The sequence below is a fragment of the Arvicanthis niloticus genome, chromosome 11 (genome assembly GCF_011762505.2).
Source record: "Arvicanthis niloticus isolate mArvNil1 chromosome 11, mArvNil1.pat.X, whole genome shotgun sequence".
Classification (NCBI taxonomy): Eukaryota; Metazoa; Chordata; class Mammalia; order Rodentia; family Muridae; genus Arvicanthis; species Arvicanthis niloticus.
In genome coordinates this window covers 71227684-71251762 of record NC_047668.1, presented here as the reverse complement: position 1 = coordinate 71251762, position 24079 = coordinate 71227684, and the positions used below count along the sequence as shown (strand labels likewise).

The window sequence follows — 24079 nt, the reverse complement described above, 5'->3', positions numbered from 1 at the left end:
GACAGAGGAGATGAAAGAGGGAAAGACCTACTTAGTACCAAGGTGATTGATTATCATAACCTGCTTGGTTTTTATGGGCAGGCCCTTAAACAGGGATGCCTCTGCGTCCAACCTCCTAAGGACAGTTACATTTGCACTGACTGACATGCTGCTGGGCCGGCATTACACGTGAACATACAGATGAATCTGTGTTGGTGGAAGAACAGGGCTGAAAATTAGAACACAGAACTGTGAGGCATGAAGATTGGTAGCCCTCCAGGAACTTACCTGCCATTGCCCTCTTGACCAGAAGAGGGCACAAAGCCATGGCTGAGAGGTATTTGTAGAGTAGTAGTTAGGTCATTAAGACCAAAGAAGGTTGAGGACTCTGGGGGATGGGGGGATTGAGGGAGTGTGGGGAGACAAAGGGGAGGGCAAAGTACAGATGCCTGGGTGATATGAGGACCAGTGAGAGGTCACGTTATGGAGATCACAATGGGGTGAGGTAGGACGCTAGCATTCTCAGAAAGTTGCTGGTCCCCTGTTAGCTGGACTGCTGTGTTTTCCCGCCTACAGTTGCTTCCTGGTGACAAGCCCTCCCCACCCCCAAAGCAGGAGGGTGTTGGGGGATCAGCATCTCCAGCTGATTTCAGAAAGCAGGAAGCATCGATTCGCAGATCAATTAAGGTCCAGGCAGTCGGTCGTCGGATTATAAAGAGTGGCTGTTAAACTGAAGACAGACGCGCAAGAAGGCTGACCATGCCAGCTCTGCTCACCCGTGTGTTGACCATACAGCTCCATAAGTCAATGTGAGAAATTTCAGCAGCTCTGCCCTGCTGGTGACAGAAGTGACCGTAAGAGACCGAAGAGGCCACAAGTCAAACAAATAATTTGGTTGACAAATAGGAGTATAAACAAGATCTTGATAAATGAATTTCCTAATAGTTCTCTGTTTATTGACATTAGCTCAGCGTGGTCATTAGCTCTGACATCGCCTATATATACCGTGCAGTATAACATCCATCCTGCAGCTGCCTTGTGCGTTTCCCCTGCATGTTTTATGTCTCCGAGTCTCCTGCTCTTGGCTGGGCCAAGAAACTGTGCTGTGCTTACTGAACGAAGAGTAAGGTTCCAGAACATCTTATGGGTGTGAATGGAGAAGTGAGAGAAATGGGGAGAGCGTCGGGACCCCACCTTCATCCTCACGCTTCTGCTGGGAATTGGGAGCTAGTTCTGCTCTATCTTTCTCTGTTTTGTAGACGCCTCATTACCTGTTGGGTCTCTATTGTTCCACCTCTTAAACAAGTGCAGAAGGAGACACTGGATGAGAATGGATACTGGAGGAATGGTCTCCAGGACAAGAGTGTTCCTGAGGATCTTGGCCACAATTTACATTGCTTCTACCCGAGATTATCTTGCATACTTTGGGGGTACCAAGCCTTGCCTCTAATGGGTCAAACTTGACAGGTTTGCCCTGGGAAGGTTTGTAGTCAATCATCAATTCTTAGCCAGTGGAGTCAAGGAGACAGCCTGACCTTGTTGGCAGAATGTGCAGGGGCGCTGTGGTCCTAGGCCAAGATTCTTGCCTGCTGTAGCCTCCTGTGGACCGTTAGCAACATAGGGGAAAGCAAAGACAGAAGGTTGAAGTTGTAAATGCCAGCTGTATTTTTATTGGTCATCTGCAACTTCAAAGGCTTTCCTACTTTAAAGGAGGCCCAAACAGGTATCCAGTCAGCTCTCTGGGCTCCCAGCCTTGAATGCCTTATTGATTTTCAATGTGGCTTGACTCCCAGGTGGGCAAACTTCAAACTGACGTGTTTTTTTCTCCCCCTCCCCCATCCCCTGCTGTCATGTTTCCATTCCCGTTAGCCTCAATCTCCAGCAAGCTTGTGGGCAGAGGGCGGGCAGCTCTGTCTTCTTTGGCTTCTCTCACTCTCCCCCTTGGACAGGATTTCAGAGGGCCAAGGACTGCTTCTGTGGAGTTGTGTCTTACGGGCTTTGCACAGAGCTGTACCAGATGCTGCCCGGTGTGAAGGATGACATGTAGTGCCTGCTTTCAAAGAGTTCAAGCTAATCAACCCATCTAGTGGATTCTAAGCGAGGCCACTGGCAATGTGTGGCAGTGATGGAGGCGGAGCCAGCTGCTGAGACCACTCCCCCCATGAGCACTTACTGTTCAGAAAGGACCACAACCCACCAAGTGTTTACTGGGCTCTCATGTTCTATGCCACGGGGAGAATGAATACTTACTAGATGCCCATTTTAGGCCAGGTGCTATGTCCAGCTCATATTTCATGGTAGCTTTACTGAAACTTCATATAAGTTCTTTATGGCTCAGAGAAACCAGTTGTTCTTAACTCCCTTTCCACAGGAGGAAACTGGATTGTGGGGGGCTTACTAAACTTGTCCAAATTCACTGAACAAGCAAGTAAAGACAGACAGAGGCTGGGCCGTCCTCATTTCCCATCCAGCCTGGGATTTGTGTGCCTGTTTGTATTGTAGAGAAGAGAGGAGAAAGAAGAGACACTGAAAGACGGCCATCTTGTTCTCTGCAGACCATCTGTATTCATTCCTGTGGAATCGATAAGCAAGATGAGACATACCCATGGATACGACAATAACAGCAAACACTTTCTTTAACACCCGTGGTCCATGGACTACAGAAGTGTTTCACCAGGGTTAACTAATCCCCATGGAGAAACTGAGGCACAGAGGGCTTGAGTTACTCTCCCAAAGGAACATGGCTGGAAGGTGTCAGATTGAAGATTCAGACACTGGGTCTATCTAATAATACTGGTTGAGTTTCAGATCTGCTAGAGAAAGGTAACAGCAGTATGGATTGACTAATGCCTTCTGACAAGAGTTCTGCCACCTGTCCCTTCATATTTAACCTCTAAATAGTTGTGAGGCCGTGGCCAGGCTCTAGTATCTAGTATCCCCTTTGATAGATGAGAAAGAGAGAGAGCAAGTGAGAATCAAGAGTTACCCAGACCACACCCTCACCAGGGCTTTCTCTAATATGAAAGAAGAGCCCTAGCTAGTCCAAATAGCAAACAGATCTTTGAGAAGAAGAATCTTATCTATAAACTTGGAGCACACTGGTTTATGAAAAGTCTCCCAGGCAGGCAGACTGTGTGCCTTCTATGTGCCCTGGCCACAGTGAATTGGGAAAGACTTTTTTTTTTTTGCATATGAAAGAAAGAGGTAAGGGTAAGCTGGGCCCAGCTCCCCCCCTGGGATCCCCAGTGCCCTGGCACAGATGGGCCTTCTGCTCTGCAGACTGCCTGCCCTAGCCATGGAAAAGGAGAGGCCTTTGAAGTCACAGACCACCAATAAAAATGCAGCTGGCACCAGGAGCTCACAGGGCTCCAGGCGTGAGATTTTACACCGCAAGGGGCTAAGCCAATGCTGACAGGGTTGGAATGTGCCCTGGACTCCCCTTTCTTGTGCAAAGAGTCACTAGGGTGCCTCCAACCCTGGCTACTCTGTCACCCAATCAATCAAGGCTACAGTCAAAGTCCATTAGTTACCACGGTGAGGTGAGAAGAACAGCTTGCAACGGAGCTCTAGACCTAAGACAGATTCATGTGCAGGACACAGCCATGGTAAAGGCTGCAGGGAAGTCCAGGGTGGGCTTGCCAGGCAGTGAGGTCAGGAGCAGGGGACAAAGTGGGCATGGGTGTGGTTCATATGTGGCAAACTGGGTGTGGTGGTACATGCCTGTAATGCTAGCTACTCAGGGGACAGAGGCCAAAAGATTATGAGGTTGAGGCAGCCTAGGCTACATAGTAAGACCTTATCTCAAAGAGATAAAGGAGGCTGGGGAGGTGGTTCAGTGGTTAGAGCCCACAAGTATGAGGCCCAGAGTACAGATCCCCAGAAACTCACATAAATGCCAGGGGTGCATGGTGTTCCACCCATAATTTCTGCTATGGAAGGCAGAGACAAAGGATCCCCAGAGCAAGCTAGCCAGTAAAACCTGCCATACTGAGAAGTTCTGGGTTTGACTGAGAAACCCATGTAACGATTAATGATGAGAAAGGCCCTCAATGGACAGGGATCAGTATTATTATTAAGTATGCCTAATTGGATAGTGAGGGCGACATCTTTAAATCTAAGTTTACAAAACATACATGGCCTGGGGAAACTTGTTTCCTTTAAAGTTACCTTGCCAAGTTAGCATTCCCTGGGACTTGTGAGCTTTCCCAGAAGCTCTACCTTGTTCCAAAAGGAGCCTGGTATGCTGGTCAGTAAGCCCTCATTACTGCTCTCTTGAACGTAAGGAAACACTTAATGGGACACTCTGATTTTAGAAGAGAGATCATGTGCTGCCCGAGGTTGGGACAACTAGGGAGACGGTCAATCTGTGGCAATCATTTCATTGTATTTACTGAATCATAAAAGAGGGTGAAGTCAATGTTTCGTTAGCTTGACTGGGAGAGCAGAGGGCAGGGCTGTGGTGTTATACTGATCTCTCCTGAAGCCTGAGTTAAATGGGGGTGGAGGTTCAGTAGACTTGGAACCTTGCTGAATTGAAAAAAAAAAAAAAAATCCAACCACTTCTGTTCCCAAAACTGAAGCCCAGGGTTGGTGGTATTTAAGTAGCTGTTGACTTAGCAAAGGCTCAGGCTTGTGTTCTGCCACAATGGTGGTGAGCCCACGGGGGAGGAGGGCTTTGAGGGCTTCCTTCCCACCTACAGCTGGTTTCACGTGGCTGCAAGGCAATTGCTGCTAATCTGAGATTATTGGCAGAGGCCAGCAGCTGGCACCTTCGGGAACAGTCTGTGGGTTGAGGTTTATGAAAATGTGAGAACTTTAGGTGTGGGGATTTTTTTCCTTGTAGAACTGGGAATCAAACCCAGGGCCTTGTGTGTGCTGGGCAAGGGCTTCGCCACTGAGCCACACCCCAGCTCTAGATGAGTATTAGTGGTAGTTTTTGTTTTGTTTTATACATGTGGTGGCTGGAAGGTGAAACATTTCAAATGTATTTTTAAAAATAATTAACAAAAAGAACCCTAAGCCTGGCCTCAAAATAATCATGTTCAGTCTTGAATTCGTGCCTGAGCATCTGATCTTGCAGTGGGGGAAGGACGCTGGGAAGGTGGGCAGTTCTCTCCACTGACCACTCAGACATAGCCAGGGAAGATGGTGCACATGGGTGAGGGTCGGAAACACGATAGTAGGGTTTTCTCCTAGCGGCATCTAATTACACTTTTACTTATTTGCTGTGGACTTAGATTATACTATTTGAGTGATCTTATATATTGCTGTTGATACCCTGCTTTTAAAACCTAGCAGTATGAGGATCCCCTCTTTGCTTGACTGTTCTGTCAGACACAGGGCTGGAAGAAGGATGGCATTTCATCAAACAGAGCTCATAAATGTGGACATTAGGACTATTTTCCCTTTTTAAAAAATTTAAGTTTCTGACTATTTTACACACGCATGCACGCACACACAAATATATATATATATATATATATATATATATATATATATATATATGTATTATAATGTATCATAAACATATCCACCAGGGTAACCTTTCTTGTCCACCTCATAGTCCTACAGACCCTCTTCTTACCTGTCCCCCTTTTAGTTTCTGCCTTATTTTATGTGCTTTAAGTGCAGTGTCTTGTGTGGGTAGGCATAGCCGTCTGTGTCCATCCTTAGATCAGCCATGCCATAGCTGAAGATGCTTCAGAGTTTCTCCCCAGTTTCCAGGTCTTGCCATCCTTCTGGCCCCTTTTCTGTGATATTCCCTGGATCCAGTTTAGGACGGGACTCTTAGCAGCCGTTTATTCTCTGCGTGTGACCGGTGGGGACTCAGTATTAACAACTGTCATCCATTGCAGAAAGAAGCATCGCTGGCCAGAGTGGACAGCTGCGCTAGTCTAAAAACATAAATATTTAGAAGGCAGACTGGCGAGTATTTATTTAGCTTAAGGTCAGTAGTTCTGTCTGAGGGCTTATAACATCCTCAGCCATGGATGTGTTCTTAGTGTATGGTGCTAGGTACACATTTCCTCCTATGGAGGGGCTCTCTAGTGACAGAGTGGTTGGTTGCATCTTGTCTGGCAGGCCCATACCACAGTTCTGGGCATCCATAGCTGGACAAGATGACTGACACCTTTCTCCCCTAGCAACCATGGCTCCGTGATCGGTAGCCAGCAGTGAGAAGGCCTCCATCTTGGCTCCAGACTGATTCTTCTGTATGTTCATTCCAAGTGTGTGTCCTCAGCAACAGGACTTACCATCCAGTTCTGGTGGCTGATCCACTGGTCTTCTTTGTTCTGAGAACCTCTGGACGTGTGCTGGGGGTGCTCTTTGGCCAGGAACTCACCGGGAGTATTCTACCCTTGGCACAGGGATTCTTGTTTAAGACACCTGTCCATTCACACCTATGTTTAGAGGTTTTTAAAAATTAATTAGGTCTCATAGTTGCTGCATAGGTTAGCATGTTTCGATTTGGCTTTTCTCTGTATCTTAAGTGTTGATTGGCAACCCTATCCCTGTTTAACCCTTTCCAGCCCCAGAATTCCCTCACTTTACTCTCATAGCACATGTGTTCTCCTGACCTTCTTGCAAGCACCACCCCCCATGGCTTTTTATCTTATATTACAGTCCATTTCTTCCAGAGCAAATAGTTGGCTCGTCAGAAGCTTCTGTGGTGTGATAGTTTCCCTCCTGTTGTTCACGAGGTTCTGACTGGCCTTCCATCTTTGAATGCACCCATTTCCCGACTCCGTCTGTGTGCCAACTAGCTGTCACTCATTTTCATTTCAGGACAGGTGGGCTCAGGCCTGCCCTGCTTAATTTCTGTGGAGTTCCTCAAACTTTGGTTTCTCATGTGTCCCCTTTGCCACACGAAAAGATGGGGTACCTTTTCCTGTCCGAGCTCCGCCTTCATCATTTCTTGCTGACCTAAGCAGGAGCCTATGGGTAACCAACTATCAGTGGGGCATCTTGAAGCTTGAGCCTCATTGTCCAAGTTGGCCCAGTGGGCCCATCTGCCTCCCTCAGAAGTCCCAACTTGTCTTTCAGGGAAGGTACAAAGAAAGAAAGAAGGGGAACTAGGACCTGAGCACACAGGACAGCAGGACTTGACAGCCACAGGAGGTCACACACAGCTGGCAGAGTCCCTTCTCCAAGGAACAGTCACCCCTAGGACCTCCCGGTCACTGACTTCAGAGACTTTCTGCTTTCACCAAGTGAGCTTTTTGATGGCAGATCATCCTTGTTGTTTGCAGACATTTAAAAGGTACAATAATAATTTTAAAAGCATCATGTAGCCTCCAAGAAAAGAGTAAGAAACCCTCATGGATATTTGGGATAAACATGTCCACTTCCTTCTGATGTGTTTGCCTCAAGGTTGAGAGCTTTCAAATGTGCAGTTGGCTTTAAAAATGATCATAAAGTTTAGCAACTCAATTATGTCTCAAGTATTCACAGTGGCTAAATGTTATTTATATATAGAATGTTCTTAGAACTTCTGTGCACACTTCCCATTCATTATAGAGTTTGGTGGCTCCTTCATGTACAGTATTTCTCCCATCATCTTTACAAATGGATCACAAGAAAAGATATACTGTTGTAGGCAGTATGGAAGACCATTACTTGGAGGTCATCTGTGGCTGGCCAGTTCCCAGAGAGTGGGGCTAAAGACCAGTTGAATAAGCAAATATATGGGTCTCCTGGAAAGCTGAATACCATAAAGATATCAGTGATTGAATTCTCTGACCCTGCATATTGTTGCCTCATATCGTAAAACAGAATTGAAGGTAGATTTCAGGTAAGGATTTAGAGCCAAGAGAGTACCTAAGGTTCTCCTCCTGACCCCTGTACAGTCACCAATGTCCTTCTAAGAGGGAGACACAAAGATCAGAGTTTCAAAGGGTGGTGTGGCTGCAGAAGCAGAAATGGAGAAGGAAATAGTTGAGGATGGTACACTATTGACTTTGAAGATGAGGAAAGGGGGCACAAGCCAAGGAGTACATCAGCCTCCAAAAGTTTCAGAAGTTTGAGTCCCAGTACCCACATGTTGTCCTGTGACCTCTGTATGCATGCTGTGATATGCTCCTCCCATGAAATAAATCAATTACAATGTAATAAACATACTTCAAACATCTACAGTGCCCTTTCAGACACGATCCCTTTGAGAACTGTGGTAAAGTTTCCCCCGCATTGTCCCTTTGCTGTCCCTTTGAGTCCTGTGGTAGCTCACAGTCACAAGTTAGCCCACGTGCATAGCAGGAGGTCCTCGCCAGGCCCTCGGGTGAGGATTTTCCAGCTGACAACTGCCCCGTGCTGGTGAGCATCCTTGTCAGCTGAAATCTGAACCCACACCATACACAGAGTATTGCTGTTCTCAGGAAATGAATGATTTATTTATTTTCAATCTAAAGTTTAAACACTTTAATGTACCTCCCAAGACGTTACCTGGTTCAGAAAAGTGCAGGGAATCCACAGAGCGCTCAAGAGCCAACTGCCTCTGGGACCCACCTGCAGAAAACCAGCCTCCTGCAGGAAGCTAGCCTCCCACTCCCCCCAGTGCCAAAGGAATGACAGAGAAAATGAAAGCTAGAAAAAATGGCATCTAAATCATATTGGGGTATGGCTTTGTTGCTGTCCACGGAGGTTACCCCAGATGCCTGTGAGTGTGAAAGACAAATGCTGTACATTTCCCATGAATGAGAAAAATGAAAGCCCATTTTAAATATGCTGAAGTGTTGGTGGCACACTCTGTCTGAGGCTCTGTTTTAGTAAGAATCACTCGTCATAAAAATAGGTTACTGTTGGAAAGTAAGTGTCTTCTTTCTTTGTAAGTGTTGATGTCTTTAAGGTTGTGTTAGAAAGCCTGATATCACTTACCACTGCAAGATTCCCTTCCTGAGCCCATTCCTCTCTCTTACTTGAGTCTTGTCCATTAACATTCACTGGGCAGATCTGCTAGCAGCAGGTCTGGGGCTCACTCTCACTGGTCATAAGAGTATTATCTATCTATCTATCATGTAGAACCTCACAGACTGCTGTGAGACTAGGAGTCCAGGCTGCATCTCTAAAGGTAGGATCCAAACAGCAGCAGTATGGGAACATGTGTGCACGTGTGTGTGCATGTATGCATGCATGCATGTGTGCACCTTGCTTAGGTGTGAGGACCTGTGCTATGAGAGGGGTCCTCACTATGGAGATGGGAATGCTTTACCAGTTTCCCTAGTGGGTAGGTGAGATCAGCCGCCGCCCCCCACCCCCCCACCCCCCGTGCCTCTGTGCTTCATGAGTGAGATTCTTCGACGCCTTTGTCACTACCTCCTGGTCCTAATGCGTTCAGTTTTAGTCTAGTACCTCACTGGGCTCTCCCATGGGTTGCTTTCATTCTCAGGAAAGCAGGCCAACTCTACGTGCTGGGACTCCAATCTCTAAGCAGAGAGAAAAGGCAATTAGACACACTTTCCTCATCTTGAACTTAGACACTAAAATGTGTATCTGTTCTGATAACATGCATATGAACTGCCATGCCTTTCGTGTGCACAGTGGCTGGTATGTTCCAGAGCAACTGCTTCTTTGTAAGCGCCTATTGTTTGTTGTAGGTGTGGAGGCATCAACCCAGGTTCCAGTTTCAAGACCTGCATTTCCTGTTGCCTGTCAAGGTGTTTGTGTGGCTTCGTCAGAGTTTAGCCGTGAGCCTGTCTGACCTGCGCCAATTCTCCTGGCCCTCACTGTCCCTGCTTTTAGCGTGTTAAATCATGTTCCAACGGTTCAGGCTTGCAGCCCTGACATCCTTGTTGGGCTCCTCTCTGTCCCTTACCTTTATGTCTAATCAGCTGCTGTGTCTGTAACATTTCTCATCCTCTACTCCTTCCCATGCCTTCCTGTTTTAAAATCTCTGTGTGTATGTGTCCCTGTGCACTTGGGTGTGCCCATGTATGTGCCCATGCTTGTATACCTGTGTGTTTGTGTGTGTGAGTGTAGCTGGAGACGTGCCAGAGCACTTATGAGGTCAGAGGTCAATCTTGGTGTAAGGCCTTGTCTTCCATCTTGTTTCTCACCGCTTATGCAAGGCTAGCTAGCTTTCGAGAATTCTCCTGTCTGTGTCCCCACATGTCCTGGTAGGAATGGTAGAATTATAGACATGCTGCCCAGCTTCTTTCTTGCCTTTTTATCTGCCATGTCACACGAATAATCGCTATGACTCAGCTGCTTACCCCTCTGCCCTGAACCCACCATCCTGAGATGCTGGTCTTCATTGCTAACCTGACTAGATTTAGATTGACTTAGGAGGTACATGTCTAAGTGCATCTGTGGTATTTTCAGATACATTCAACTGTATAAGGAAAATCCACCTTACGTGTAGGCAGCAGCAGCCAATGGGCTGGGGCCTGAGAATCAGAATTCATCCGTTTCTTGACACTGTAACAGCTTGGATCCAAGCTCACTTTGCCTCTGTCAGGTATTTTTCTCAGTGTGGAAGTAATGACTCTCACCTGTCCCTCCCAGCTCATAGTCTGCCATCTGCCACTACTGCACGAGGTTTGGAGTCCATCTCCCCATTGGTGTTCCAGTCCACCTATCCAGTGACACTGTCTCGTGCCTATCCCAGGTGACTGCTCCAAATGCCTCAGGTCTGTTCTTGTCTGGGTCACCCCCTCCCAGAGTGTCCAGCAGAGTTCTCCACTTGGCCAGCTTCGTAAACATTTGCTGAGTTGAGCTAGCTCCCACTTGGCCTGCTGCCAGGCTGAGAGCTGGAGAAATTAAACAGCTTGCACCAGGTGGGAAACTACTACGCTCACAGCCCCCAACACATAATGCGACCTTTCTTTCCATTCCTTCAAGATTAACAGGATAGCTGGAAGTCCCACTGGCCATCGGACACTCGATCATTAGGTGCTAACTATGTGTCAGGCATTGGGTACTAGGATGCAAGGGTGAACAAGACAACCACAGACCAATTCGCCTTGGAAATTGAGCTCAGTGGTGGAAAACAAATTAGGTGCCACTAGAGGAGACTGCAGGGGTGTTAGCCTAGGACAGCAGAGAAAAAGGCCATCTGACCTGGGCTAAAGCTTTCCTGAGGCTCTGCTATTCAAAAGTGCCTGTAGGAGAGGACCAAGAAAGGAACTGGCTTTCAGGCCCTGGGAACAGCTTTTAAATGCTCCAGAGCAGGAAATACCAGGGATGGAAAGGAGGCCAAGGTGCCGTACACACTAACAAGAAACAAGGGTGGCTAGGGTCATATGTAATGGCAGACCTAGAGGCAGAAGTACCACATGAAGAAGTGACAAACAAGAGAGGGCAGGGAAGACAAGTGGGGATACACCTAGAGTCCTCAGAAAGGAGAAGACAGAGCCCTGAGGTGAGAGGACACAGAGGGGCAGAGGAAAGAGTAGGCACCCACTCCCACCCTCTTCCAGAAGGGCATTGTGCAGTGCGAGCTCATACCAGGAAGATCGAGGCTAGGTGTCACACCCTTTTCTGGACACTAGTTTGGAGAGACTAACCTGAGAAAACAAGTGTGCATGCAAAGCCTGAACAGCACCTGGAGGCCTGGCCTCACCCCTACCCTGATCCTTCACACACTGTGTGGCCTGCAGGGGACTTGAGGCCTTTTGTTTTTCATTTCCTGAATCCTATAGTGGAGTTGGTAAGGCCCCATAGAGGGTTCCAGGAAAACCCTTTTAAACAGGGTTCTAGACACTCCCCAAGAGCAACTGTTAATTATCTTCTCCTTGATGCTGTTGCCTGAGAAGAGGTCCATATGTGCACAGAAATGCTAAGAGAGAGGTCAGTCAGCAGCTGGAGGGGGTTGCTGCAGACCAGGCCTAGCAAGGTGGACAGACAAGCCCCATGAGCAGCGAAGAGGGGAGCCAGCGCTCATTGGATTAAGAGTGTAGAAAAGCAAATGTGTTCGAATCTTAAACACATCATAATTTTAAGCATCCACAAGTGTTTAAAAAGTGTTAGCTGCTATGAGCACATACATCCATTTACTAGTTAAACATCATAACCTGTTTCTTTTCTAAACACATGGGCAGGAGAACAGAGCACGGTTAACATGTTAAACACACTGACATGTTTACAATGTGTTGCAAGAAGGTGTTTAACTTTTTGTGCTCCAAAGCTAAACACTTTAGAATTAGAGGGTTGGCTAATTCTGCTTCCATTGAGCTCAAGCCGACTGGTCCCCTCGGCTTTGGACTGAACACCTTTGAGGAGTGGGCCATCCATGCACAAGCAGGCGATCCCTGTGATGAGCAGTCTTCCACGGGAACAGACGGAGAGACTTACTGCAGAATCTCAGGGACCATGCAGTGTGTTTCAGAAAGCACACCTTAAGAAGACTTGGTCCTCAGCCTGTGACTTGCTGCACCCCAGTCCTTTGTCGGGTGAGTGAGGGCAGTTTCTGCTCTCTAGTGTTAGGTCCTTTCTGCAGGCAGGGCTTTTGCAGAGGCCTCAGACATGTGCCAGCTCAGCTTTGGTATCTCCTCCATACCCATTCAGACCTTCATAAAGAAATTGAACCGCAGAAACTACCGGAAAAGAGGAATAAAACAGTGTGTGTGTGTGTGTGTGTGTGTGTGTGTGTGTGTGTGTGTGTAGGGGAGGGGAATAGAGGGGGTGTCCAGTGAATCTTCTCTCCTATGGTTTCTGTATAGAGTTATATTTGGCGCCTCACTGTTCTACTGTTGTGAGGGCAGAAGTCCTAAATGGTGATGGTCAAGCTGTTAGTAGGACTGATTCCTTCCAGAAGCTCTGGAAATAGTGAGTGCCTTCTGCTTCCCCAGCTCCCAGAAGCTATCTGCAACCCTTAGCTTGTGGCCCCTCTGGTCTTCATTCATCATCAGCAATGACCAGCCAAGTGTTTTTCACTCCGAGTCCTTTGATCTTTTCTCTTGCTTCTGTTTTTCCCTTACAAGCACATTTGTGATGATTTCGGGCTTACCTGGACAATCTACGGATATTTTTGCTGGGTAACATAACATAGTCCCGACTTTTAGGTCATGTCTATACCTGTTGCAGGCAGTTGGATGGACAAAATATGAGTTATGCTCAAATGCCAAGAGCACACAGTGGCTATGCCGTGAGGGAGCCTGAGGATGACCACTGATGTCAGGCATGTCTAAACCCTTCTCCAAAGCTCTAGACCTCTAGATCAATGGTTCTCACCATCTTCTTTCTACTAATGTGCGTTGGTGTTTTGCCTGCATGTATGTCCATGTGAAGGTTTCAGATCCTGGAGTTACAGATGTCTGTGAGCTGCCATGTGGGTGCTGGGAATTGAACCCGGGTCCTCTGGAAAAGCAGCCAGATGCTCTTAACTGCTGAGCCATCTCTCCAGCCCCCAATTCTCAACCTTCTTAATGCTGCGACTTTTAATATATTTCCTCATGTTGTGGTGACCCCCAACCATAAAATTTTTTTTGTTGCTACTTCATAACTGTAATTTTCTACTAGTGTGAATTGTAATGTAAATATCCGATATTCAGGATGGTCTTAGGTGACCCCTGTGAAAAGCAACCCACAGGTTGAGAAGCACTGCCCTAGAGGTCAACTGGCATCCCTGAGAAAGAGCTATCTGAGGGGTCTAGCTCCTCAATCATGGGGCCGGCTTTCAAGTGATAGGATTGCTAAGATTTAGAGACTTGGATGCAGATATTGGTGAGAGGCATTATTTTGCATACCATGAGCTATTGCAGAGAGAAAGAGGAAGAAAAAGAAGAGTAGAAAAGAAGTTACACCGAGCTACTCTCATCTGAAGTCTGATTGTGTGTAGGATAAAAGACCTTCTCAGACAATTACCAGACGGTCTGGGAAAGTGAGCCAAAGGTCAGGGACTGCTTGATGACTCTAGAAACCATTTAGAGACTTCCTAAATCCCACTGCCTCAGTTAGGACACTGGGAAACCGAAGGGCATTTGCAGTTCTCAGAACCTGGCATTGCAGACTGGGCTTTGTGAGGTGGAGAAGCCTCAGCTGCTGTAACTAAAGACTATTATGTGCGATGCTACAAACACGGAGGTCATTTTTCATTGCTGGCCGTTGCAGAGGCCAGTGGGCAGGGATGCTGTGATGTCACTGACGTGCTCAGGTGTGTGCCTTAGCCTGCTATTGCTCTGACAGGATAGATGATGCAGTGAAAGGGAGGAGTGATTTATTCTGCCTCACAGTTTGAGACATTTCAGTCTGAGACCATCTGGCCCCATTGCTTTTTGCCTGAGGAGGGGTAGGATATCATGGTGACCAGGACATATGACAGAGCAGGGGAAAGACATGGGACAAGAGACAGAAGCATATATCCACAGTGACCTGCTTCCTCTAGTCAGACCTGGCCTAAGATCCCTCCACTTGTCAAATTAGGAATCAAGAGTTCTCTAAGTCTTATCAGCTCTCAGTGACTGGATCCATGAGCTGATGACTAACTCCAACATCCATGCCTTTTCACACACACGCTGTATGTGTGAGCCATGCCACCAAGCTTGTACTTTCTGCTAATAGGTAAATCTAAGCAGAATACTCTAATCTCACCTTGCAGCACTAGGAGAAGAGGAAAGGACCAGAGGAGGTGATGAGCATTCCTTTTTAGGGCATGGCCTAGAATGGCCTTTTGAAACTTTGATGCTGATGACATCCAAGGGGCTGTTTTGTACAACGTAGTATGTGTCATGCCTCTAGAATCTACCTTCTAGATAACAGGAGTCGGAGTCGAATCTTCCAGAAGTGATAGTGAGGAATGTCTCCAGACATTGTCAAATACTCTGGGAAGCAAAATCACGTGCAGTTAAGTTGATGCAGGAAAACACAGCAAGGAAGTGACTGACGTGTGGTTTTAGCTGCTGGTCTCTGGAAGACTAACAACTTCTGAGTCTCTGCTTGGTATCTGAGTCATGCTCCTGAACACATGGCATGTGCCGTGAGGAAGACCTGAGGATGGGTGCTGCTGGGAGGGATTTCTGAGCTTGTCTCCAGAGCCCCAACTGGTCAGTTGGCATCCCTGAGGCAAAGCTATCTGAGGAGTTGGCCCATCAACCACTGGGCCTGCTTCCCAGTGCTGGGGGAGTCAAAGACATTTCCACAGGCTTCCCAATTCTATGGCATACTGAGGATAGGAGACACAGGGGATACCCAGAGCATGCTGGCCAGTCAGTCCAACAGACAGTGCCCTGTGTGTCCAGTGAGCATGCTGGTGAACAGCAATGTCCTAAACTCACCTCCGCATGAGTGTACACATACATGTGTCTATATTTCACACATATCCCCCCCACACACACTCACACATGTATACATGAAAAGGGGAGAAAGAAGACTGACTAGCAGCTGTGTGTTGGGGCTCTGAACGTAACTGTGAGCTGAGGAGACCAGGATCTTATCTTCACAGTGTTTCCCTGTGGTACTTACTGTCATTATTGTCATGATTTTAGAGCTTGTCAGCCAGTGAGTAGATGAAGCTGAACCAATACATCCTGGGTCTGCACATGGAAGAATGAGGCTTGCATCTAAGGGCTGTCTACATCTCCGATGAGGACCAGGTAGGTAAGGAAGAGTGGAGAATGGCTGAAGCAGAGTAACCAAGGACTTGGTCCTAGAAGCCAGGGACAGAGCTTCTGCCATCTTTAAGAACTCAGAGGACTGAATCGAGGTGGGGCTGACAGACTGGGTGGGAGGTCAGCCATTACAGGACAGACAACTGCATGGTGGCTCTCCTTCAGTTCAATGGAAGAAGTGAGAGGCCTGGCCAAGGCCTCCTGCTGAGGCAGACTGGCTGATGAGGCAGGAATATATATATATAACTATAAATAAATATATATATGTATATATATGTATATATATGTATATATATGTATATATATGTATATATGTGTATATATATATATATATATATATATATATATATATATATATATATATCTCCATGGTGACCTAATGGCAAGTTTAATAAAATATGACAGCCCCATACCTCTGTTCCTCTGCCAACCCATATGCTGTATCCCGTCTCTTGGCCGGCTGATTAGGAGAGCAGGTTCAGGAGGCAGGTCACCTCTATGAAGTCATCAGGGAGCCACTGAGTTAATGATGGCTCCGGGCAATGAGGCTCAGACTTTTTCCATCCACAACTCAGCCTTGGCAAAGCAAAAGACCTCACATGTTCCCACTTACTGAGCCGGAAACCCTTCCTTCTAGAGTGAGACTTACCTTCGGTGGTCAGTCATCATGACTGCTCCCGTCTGTGTCCCTTTGACGCCTCTGCCCCCTCATCTCCTTGTAAAACTACACCCATGGTCAAGACCAGTTTTTCTTTTAATCCATGCTTGGTTTTTTTTGGGGGGGGAGGGAAAGGGGGATACCACAAGGATGTTGAACATTCTCATCTTCAATTCACTATGGCCTGAGCACATCACCCTCCCACTCGCCAAGAGAACGACTAGACCTTCACTTCTCTCTTCAGACCCCTAACACCTTCCTCTTCATTGTTCCTCCTGGTGACTTTGATTCTCTTCCTGTCTTTATGGTCAGACCACATTCTCCATTCCACCACTTGTTCTTGTGTCCTCTGTCCACTTGCCCTGTGTCCTCTGTTTCCTTGCCAACATTAAGGATTAACTTGGCAAGTGCTTCTGCAAAGCCAACCTCTCCACCTGTGTTTCGCCATCCCATCTCAGCTGGTCAGGGACATCACTCCAGCCAAATTTCACACTCTCTCCTACATCTTCTTCTGCTGTCATCCCGATCGGCGTATGTACACAGAATTGTGACTTCTAGTTTTAAAAATACCTTCTTTTGGCCTAATTCACCTAAAACTTTCTCATGTGCTCCTAGTGCCACAAAACTGCTCTATAAAGCTCTCTGTGTTCCACTTTTACCCCTCGTCTCCTCCCATCTCCCTTAAGCAGACTCTTTCAGCCTTTTCTCTCTGCTCCCATCATGCCTTTGTCACCATGTGTTTCTGGCCCACTGGTAGTGCCTGGCTCCTCTCAGGTGCAGTTCATACACCCTACCCTTCCCTCCCATGCTGTTTTCTCCCTTGCCCTCAAGACAATGGTCTCTTTGTTTTCAGTCTCTGGAATGGCTTCTTCTCAGTTCTCTTTGCTGGCCCTCTTCATTTCCTTGGCCCTTTAAGGCCGAGCCTTCATCCACAACCACCTCAGTCTCGATTGGTACAGTTCTAGTCTTCTACTTACCCAGGTTCATAATCCCATGGTTAGCACCCTGGCTGGGCCTGTATTGCTGCTCACCTGAACTCATGACTGAGAGAGAAAGAGAGAGAGAGAGAGAGAGAGAGAGAGAGAGAGAGAGAGAGAGAGAGAGAGAGAGAACAACAGATCATGCCATTCTTTACATCTTCTATTACCTCTCCATTTCCCTGAGGCTTTGTGGAAGCATCCAGCTGGGACATTCAACTTCACCTCCAACCTCCTCTCCTACCTTACCTCTGTCAACTCCACTGTACCACAGATCTGATGGCAGCTTCTCAATACCCTAGGGATGCTCCAACTGACATTGGAGCATTCTCCTCTCTCTTGGAATGGTCCCCAGGCATTCCCATAATCCCCTCCCTCCCTCCCTTCCTCCCTCCCTCCCTCCCTCTCTCCATCTCTCAAGCCTTTGCTTTGTGTCTGCATCTGCTGTGCTATCTCTATGTGCTACGCCAGCTTCCACATCTCAAGCCATTTCCCCCCTGCTCTGTGTTGTTTCCATGGTAATCCTCCCACTCTGACGTCCTGTACACATATTTATTTATTTTCAAATGTTTATTATTTTGGGTTTCCACCACTTGCTCCATGAGGACAAAGACTTTTGACATTTTGTTTTGTTCATGAATGAGTTCCAGGGACCTAAAGCTATGGCTAGCACATGGTAACAAAAATATTTGTTGGGGATTGCACAGGAAGATTAGTCTAGCTGTGAAGAGCCTGCAGTAAAAGATATGTGTCATTCATTTCTCCGTTTATCCCCTGGCTGTCCCCCATTGAGCTTCGGCATTCAGCAAGTATGATCTGATTACTTCTCAACCAGTTCTTTGGAATATGGAAAAATGTGCCACCCTAAAAGGACTTTTGATCAAATTAAGAGGAAAAGGCAACACAGCTGAGTCACTAAACACAACCTAACTGTTGCCCATCTAAGTTAGAGCTAAGAGTGTCGTCCTGATCACAGTGGAGAACTGGTATCAGGGTAGTAGTCGTTCAGGGATTGGAGAACAAAGAGGCTTTGAGAAGCCTGCTCATTGCATGTCCTGGCAGTGCTGAGGATCTGCCTTTGACAGCCCTGGAAGCTCAGCAGCCTGAGAGAGGAACTGTTCTTCTGCCTGTTTGCACTGATATCAGGTGGGGGTGGTGATGGGGCTGGGAAAGTGGGGGTGCCAGTGGGGGAGGGTTGCCGGTGAGGGTAGAGGCCCAGGGCAAGAGGTCTTTTCACCTAGGGGCAGACAGGACTTCTAGCTGTCTGTATCCAGGAATCACCCTCCCTTGAAAAGTATCCTCCACCTTGGCTGGAGTGAGAGGAATTTTAAGCAGCAGTAGAGAGAGATGGGAGGCAAGAGACTACATCCTGGGTGTCCTCAACCGGGAGCCTTCCTCTCACCTGACTCCATCAAATGCTGAAAGAAAAACAGTACTAATCCCCCAGCCCAAAACCAAACAGATTGCAGCTGGCCAGCTCAGCAAAACAAATAAACCACCCTCCTATGACGAGCATCCCGAGCAGCCAGACACAGGCCCTGTTGCTTCTCTTTGTTTTGTCATCCCGAGAAGCCTGGAGCGGGTGGAAGGTGTTGACACATCACATCACATCTGGGTGTGCTGTTATGTCTCTGGGAAGATGGAGTGAGGAGCTTCAAGAAGCATGTAGAATATCTCCCTCCCCCCTCCATGGTGGGCGCTTAGTGGGCATGGCCGAGGGGTAGCCTAGGGTTGCTGGACAAGCCAGTTTTGTGTGGAGAGGGCCCTGGAGTAAGGAGTAGCTCACCCCAGCCTTTATCTTTCTACTCAGCACTCTGAGCAGACTCCTTTATACTGTGTTGCTATTCACATGTGGACCGGAAGGGAAGTCTTCAAGACCTGCCAATCACAGAGCAGATGTCCTTGCCTCTGCATTTTGCTTCTTCTGCCCACCCTGCCTTCTAGTCAGGGCTTCCTTAACTTCCTCCGCTTATGAAGCCTTTTCACCTAAGAATATTGTAGAAGAAATAAAATGAGTATGCAAATAAATCATTTACTGAAAATAAATCTTTATCTTATGTTGTAGTAATTATTTTAAAAAGGCTGCTGGTAGAGCCGACTATCTATCCAAGCTGCAGCAGCTCTGATGAACTCAGCCGCCATGTTGTGTGGCCAGAGGCCACATGTGCGCCAAAGCTAGAAACGGCCAGCTAGAGACACCAGCCTTGCCACCCACAAGACGCCAGCGTGGGAGATGGCTCTGCCAGTCTTCCACGCTGTCTCTGCAAGGCTGGGCAGTGCCCGGCCCATCCCACCAACCACAGGAGCTCGGTACAGATGAGACTCTAATGCTTAGATTATTCAAAGGCTTATATATTTAGTAATGATCAATAACAAGATGTCCTTACAATCAGAGGTGTAACCCAATACCCAACCCTCTTTTTGCCTTCTTTTGGTTTTCGTCTGTCAGATTCCAGTCTGGACTGCATGGCAAACAGTAGGAAGTAGCAGGAGGGACTCTGGCGAGGGTTTATCCCTCCTCCCAGCCAAGCAGGCAAGCGTGATTGAAGAGAAAGCAGCATTGAGGTTGCTAAGGTACTCTGTTAGTTCTTCCTCACCGTAACGAATATCTGAAACCATATGAAGGCAGGAAGCTGTATTTTGGCTCAGGGTTTCAGATGTTTGGCAGGCTCACTGACTGTTCTGATTTTAGGTATTGAGGAGAGGCAGAATCATTATGGCAGGCAGGGTGTAACTGAATGGAGCTGCTCACCCCATGGGTGGCTAAGAAGCAGGGTGACAGGAAAGTGCCAGATACATTATGTGTTTGTGGGACACCCCTAGCAACCACTTACTAGGCCCTACCTACTGCTTGCTACTGCCTTCAGATGCTGTCAGATTACAAAGCCATCATGGATTTGATCCATTGACTAAATCAGACTGTTAATCCCACTGGGAGAAAATAAGTCACTCTCACAATTTTGAGCGAAACTTGAAGCAAGCTTTAATTAAATACTGGCCAGGATGATGGACCGTGGCCAGCTCCAGCCTAGGATTCCCAGAAAATGGTGATGAGTCACATTTTCAGAGGCTTAAGAATACAAAAGTGCTAGGCCACTATATTTCCCATCAGGTCCAATCAGGGGCACGTATATATTCTGACATACCTGTGTCTTTGTACCTCCCACATGTAATCAACATAGCTGGTGCAGTTGAGTCAAACAAACTTGCTTAGAAAAGTTAAAACATGTAGTTTGGGACTGGAGAAGTGGCTCAGTGGTTAAGAGCACCAACTGGTCTTCCAGAGGTCCTGAGCAACCACATTGATAGCTCACAGCCATCTGTAATGGGATCTGATGCCCTCTTCGGATGTGTCTGAAGACAGCTACAGCGTACTCATGTACATAAAATAAATAAATAAATAAATAAATCTTAAAACAAAACAACAACAACAACAACAACAACAAAAAACCCACCATGTGATCTATTATCTCCCCTAAACAACAGCCTCCTGCATCTCATGATGTATCTGTCCTTGGGCAAGGGCTTACAGGAGTTTCTGTAGAATCTTGGTCACAGGGCATCTTAGTGGAGCTTAGTGGAGTTTCTTAGTGGGCTTAGTGGAGTTTCTTAGTGGGCTTAGTGGAGTTTCTGTAGAATCTTGGTCACAGGGCATCTTATGGTGGGAGAGGCACACACCAGAGACAGAACCAAACTAGCCTTTGGTTCTCTGTGGTCTCAAGATGACCAATCCAGCAGTCTACTAATCTATAAATGGAGACATTCATTCAGGAGGGGAGAGCACCCCTGACTTACTGACTCATAGTCTTACCTCCTAGTTCTTCACGAAGGGGATTAAGTTCTAACATGAGCCCTGGCAGAGGTATGCAAACCATAGTGCTGAGCTCGGGTGTGTAAGAGTGCAACTGACATTTATTTCCCTGAGCTAACAGAGCTCCCAGTTGTGGAGCCAGGGAATGCTCCATTGCTGGCCAAGCAATCCAGGGCCCACAGATAGAAGTCACAGAATAGGAGACAGGGTGAGCCAGGTGCGCTTTGGGGATGGAGTTGGGGGGAGGGGTACAGAAGTAAGGCAGTCTTCTGGGGATGAAGAGGGCTCTAACTTAGGCTCGGAAGGTTGGCAGGGATTCTAACAGCTGGAAACATGGGAGAGAAGACTTTCTAAGCCAGGATATGATCCTGGGAAATAATGTATAGGTAGGAATGGACATCAGTAGGGGGTGCACTCTGTGGCTTCCTAGCCCTCGAGCCCCAGGCTGTTGGAAATCTGCATGGTTTCCTGCAGCAGACTACGGCAGGTCATTAGCTCCAACAGGGGAAACACCTGTCTCTGTTCTATGCCAGTTTTTTTTTTTTTTTTTTTTGAATGTTGTCTTCATTATTTTGTTCTTATTTCATTTGTGACTCTAAAAAGATTCTTGGCAGCTGTCATCAAATTCTAACAGTGCCTTTAATGTCCCCCATACCTCCTGAACATGTCAGTGATTCCACACTGCATGTTCATGGATTTCTTTTACTTTCAGTAAAATGTTAGAAAAATGTAAGCTCAGTAGAAAGGCCTGTAAGGACAGTAAAAACCATAAACACATCCTTCTAATGCTTCAGAGAGATGCACCACACATCAGCAAACTCACACCACTAAAGTGGTCCCAACATTCTTAAAATAAAGGGCTTCAGAAAGGCCAGGCTATAGGAGTGTAAAAATTCTGTGTCCTTTTAGCAGGACAGTGGCATGGACCTAGCATCCTCAAAATTAGGGATGAAGTCACATCAATGTCCCAGGGCCAGTCATTGTTATGTGACTTCTAGTGAGCTGTGGAAAGAATATTCTGGCCCTATGTCTACACCGCCTTCCTGTTAGCGCATGGATGGAGGGGGTCTCTGAGTCTTGAATTCATTCCTGCCTGGATGCACAGACTCATTTGCTTCAACCAAAGGCTCTGGACAATCACAACATCACGGGGTGGGGCAGGTTCTGCTCAGGACTGGGACCTGGACTGGCTCCTGGGTTTCATGAGATTTAGTCTGCTTCATTCCCCTTGCCCGGGATCCAACTTACCTGGCGCTGCAGCCTCACCCTGAGCACCCATCTAGGTCCTTCCCAAGGCTACAGTAGTGTCTCTGGGTCTGTCTTGGGTAAGAGGCCTTCCTGGTATTGGATCCATAGGTAGTTGGATCTATTCCCCAGAACAGAATTAGAAGCCTTCAGGCCGTGAAGGATATCTGAGTTAGGACCGCTGACATCTTCCTTGCTAGATCTCCAACACACACACATACATACACACACACACACACACACACACACACACACACACATACACACACACACACACACACATGTACACAAGCACGCACTCACGCACGCACACACTGACAAAAGATGTTGTTCAAATGAAATCAAGTGTATTTTATTTTGGACAACAGTTTTGAATGTTCAGATCCATGGTGGGTTTGCCCTTTACTTTTAGGTCTGGGGTGAGGCAGCCCAGGAGCGTGTGGCAGAACAAAACTAACTCCCTCATGGCTGTAAAACAAAAAAAGAGAAAGAGAAAAGTAGCTGAAGTCCCAGTACTCCTTTCAAGAACAAACTCCCAGTGACCTGCAGTGACCACCCCACCCCCAGCAGCAGGCTCTCCTTAAGGTTTCTACCTCTTCCCTGCAGCACCAAGCTGAGGACTAGGCCTCCAAGCCATGAGCCTTTGTGGGCAACATTCAAGATACAAATTATAGCTGTAGTGGTTTGTCCCCCAGGCTCCTGTATTTGACTGCTTGGTGCCCAGTGGATGGTGTTGTATGGGAAAGTTTAGGAAGTGCATTCTTACGGACAGAAGTACCTCACTCAGGGTGAGCCTTCAGAGCTAAAAGTCCTCCCTCCACTTTCAGTTTGCTCTCTGCTTCCCACATGTGCTTTGAAAACATGAGCTCACAGCTTCTTACTCCAGCCACTATTCCTGCGCTCTGCCACCATGGACGGTTATCCCTCAGGAACCACACACCAAAGGAAGCTCTCTCTGCCTTGGTCATAGTGTTTATTACAGCAACAGGAATAAAGGGAATGAAGGATCCATACTGATAAAACCATTAGAAAACTTAATGTGTAACTTATCTCAATGTATATATAGCTTAAGCTGGGAATTGGGAAGATTGGGGTACAATGAGATCCTGGAGACATGATGAAGGGCAGGAGACCGTTTAGCATGGAGGAGAATTAATTATCTATTAAGAACTCTTCAGGTGCCTGACATAAAAATCATGTGACTAGAGTCCAACTAAAGCCATGGGTAGAAGGAGCAAACCACGTTAGAATAGAATCAGTGTACAGCAGAAAGGAAGAAGAAAGGAAATGGAGCAGTCAGACATGAGATTCTCTTGACTTGTCCAGTTATTGCCTTGTCAACCATGAATCCTGACTGTTGGGGAACCACCCTATAACCAGCATGGTTAGTGCGCTGGCTGGTAAGGTAGCGGTTGGGTGAAGTCAACAGTTCTTAGCTGGGCGGATCTGCTAAAGTCTATGCAGGAACAAGACGGTGTGGGCAAAGGTGCTTCTGAGCTGTGTTCTGAAAATATTGGACTTGGATTAGTTGGAGGTGGGAGATATTAAAAGAAATCATAGCCGGGCGGTGGTGGTGCACGCCTTTAATCCTAGCACTTGGGAGGCAGAGGCAGGCAGATTTCTGAGTTCGAGGCTAGCCTGGTCTACAGAGTGAGTTCCAGGACAGCCAGGGCTACACAGAGAAACCCTGTCTCAAAAAAAAAAAAAATCATAATTCTGTTGGACAGACTAAATGATAAAATACAGACACTCTGCAGAAAGAAATGAAGGCACACAGGACGGAAGTCTAGAAGGGACTCCAGGCCCCTATGCGTCGGGCTCACTCGGGTCAATTCTTTACATTCTTTCCCTCCCTGATTAAACATCTCTA

The 24079-nt window shown here is 47.1% G+C and overlaps 1 long non-coding RNA gene across 1 annotated transcript in view; it reads left to right on the top strand.

The window, feature by feature from the left end:
- Positions 1-3525: 3525 nt before the first annotated feature.
- LOC143443984 (uncharacterized) overlaps positions 3526-24079 on the top strand; it is a 33169-nt gene continuing 12615 nt past the window's right edge. The window contains exons 1-4 of the long non-coding RNA XR_013113444.1: positions 3526-3584; positions 7024-7240; positions 9570-12362; positions 15396-15503. This is a non-coding gene — a long non-coding RNA (uncharacterized LOC143443984). The remainder of the gene's footprint in view (positions 3585-7023; positions 7241-9569; positions 12363-15395; positions 15504-24079) is intronic.